This window comes from Mus musculus, chromosome 3, assembly GCF_000001635.26.
Source record: "Mus musculus strain C57BL/6J chromosome 3, GRCm38.p6 C57BL/6J".
In the NCBI taxonomy this organism is placed as follows: Eukaryota; Metazoa; Chordata; class Mammalia; order Rodentia; family Muridae; genus Mus; species Mus musculus.
In genome coordinates this window covers 108,193,301-108,195,770 of record NC_000069.6, presented here as the reverse complement: position 1 = coordinate 108,195,770, position 2,470 = coordinate 108,193,301, and positions in this window count along the sequence as shown.

The window sequence follows — 2,470 nt, the reverse complement described above, 5'->3', positions numbered from 1 at the left end:
TGCTATGCTCTGTCCTTTTCTCTCCGACTCCGGCTCTGGCCTTTATGCTTCCTACAGAGGCAATAAACTGTGAGAAATGATGCTGAGGAGGACCCAAGTCTCAGAGGGGCTTTGGGAGCCACATAATGGTCCCAGTTTTTACTTTTGGATGTAAGGTCATCTCTTTATCTCTCCCTGCAAGAGATGCCACCAAGGCCATGGCTACTGAGGTTTGTCTTATGTATCGCTTACCTCGTGTGGTCAAGCCACAACGGGGGTGATGGAAGGTCTGAGTCAGTACAGCTTCCTCCAGGTCAAATCTGGAGGGTGAGGTCTCCGAGTGTTGGTCACAATTTATCTAAATCTCTCATGCCTAACTCTGCCCTTCTAAGGAAAGAATGGGCACAAAGAAAGGGAGGATCAGTATTAGTGATCATGGTACTACCACCCTGACCCTGTGTTTCCTCTCTAGCTTCAGGCCTATGGTGCTACCATGAAGGGCATGGCTTCTGGCTTCCAGGGGTCCACAGCTTAAAGTTCCCTTTGCTGTTTCAGGTCTCTCCTTTCTTCCTGAACTACCACACACAAACAAGCAAGTACACACACACACATACACACAAGCAGTTCTGTGTAAACTTTCAGTTAAGAGGAAGGATACTGTCCATTCCATGTGTCTGAGGGCAGCAGCATTTGGCCCAGAGTGGGTGAAGGCAAGCAGAACCAACAGCAGCTTGCAGGCTTGAACATTTGTCTCTCTTTATCTTAATTGCTTTTTCTGCCCCGGGATCCAGGAATGAAATGCTAGTCTAGCCTCAGCCATTCTTGCTGGAATGGCACAAAGAAAACAGAAGCTAGAGGTGGGGCTTGGGGGGCAGTGGCCCAGAACTGCCCTGGAGAGGGGTTGGAAGTAGATGGTCAGCACTGGGCAGGGCTTAATACAGATTACCTCTGGTGGGACAGCTTTAGCCCAGATGTGGTCAGAGAACAGCAGCCAGTTATTCATTGACCAGCTATTGTCAGAATTTCCCAAAGAGTTTTTTTGTTTTGTTTGTTTGTTTTTGTTTTTGTTTTTTTGAGACAGGATTTCTCTGTAGCCCTGGCTGTCCTGGAACTCACTTTGTAGACCAGGCTGGCCTCGAACTCAGAAATCTGCCTGCCTGTGCCTCCCAAGTGCTGGGATTAAAGGCATGTGCCACCACCACCCAGCCCCAAAGAGTTTTTTAACCTGTCTTTGAAGCAGGTGAAGGAACCATTTCAGGCTAGTCTGTGGAATCTGAGGGTTGATTTTGTGTTATTGGTGATATAAGTAGCTCCAGGACCCTATCTTTTAAAAAGTTCTCAGTTATCTCCCAATGTGTCCTAGCAGTGATGCTTAGACCACACCTAAAGTAACTACACCAAAAGAGGGAGCAGTGAGAGGAGAGGGGAGGGGAGGGGAGGGGAGGGGAGGGGAGGGGAGGGGAGGGGAGGGGAGGGGAGGGGAGGGGAGGGGAAAGAAGTACCAGTCCTACCTAGTCACAGTCCTCGACAACCTTTTTATACATTATCTATGCCAGTGCAGAAGGACACCCAGAAGTCACCTGGTAGGATTGCATGTCCTGGTTCACCAAGGATGGCTCTCAGGCCATGGTTCTATGCCCTCTGTGCTCCAGGGACAGTAATGAGGCTGACACACAGCAGAAGGCTTCAGGTGCTTCTAAGGATCCCAGCCATTTGCTATCTTCTACCTGTCAGTGTCTGAGCTTCATGAACATGCTTGATTGGCAGTTTTAGCATTCTCTTTCAAAGCCCTGGGAGAGGAAGCCACGAGCATAGACTCCATGCGGTCTGACCAAACAAGCCAACTGTCCTTACTGCAGGGCCTGAGCTTTTTTTGCCATGTGGGTGGGGAAAATAACAGCATCACCACTGGTTGCCTAGGAGACAAGATAAGTGGTACAAATACAGAAAAGGAAGGAGTTGAAAGGCCAGGTGGAAGAAAGACTGGGCTAGCCCATGCACTGCACCCTTACCCCGTCCCATCAGGCTTCTGTTTCCCTCAAGTGCTGCCCGAGAGGAATGATGGAAAGTCATGTCAAGACCCAGCAGACAAACTGCATAGCTTGTCCACGATCCAGGGAGCCTGTGGCTTGGGAGTGGGGTGGTCACAAACAGCAGAAGAGATACAGCCTCAGAGAACTCCAAGCAGTCTGCCCAGCCTGTTCTCTACCAGGCAGTCGGCCCCAGCAGAGGCAACTTTGTAAAGATGAAGAAATCCAGATGTGGACTGTGGGAGAGTTCTGGCCTCACTCAGCATCTGCCTTTCCCTGACTGACCTGATGATGGGCCTGGCAGTGAAGTGAGACAGGCAACTTCCCAGACAGAGCAGGGCTACAGCAGCTCAACTCCATACACATAAGGGGTTATGGTAATTACATAGTCTCCCTCTTTGGTCTCCCGTTCAAGTACACACCAGGACGGACCCCACTCACTTAGCTTCTGAGATCAGTTG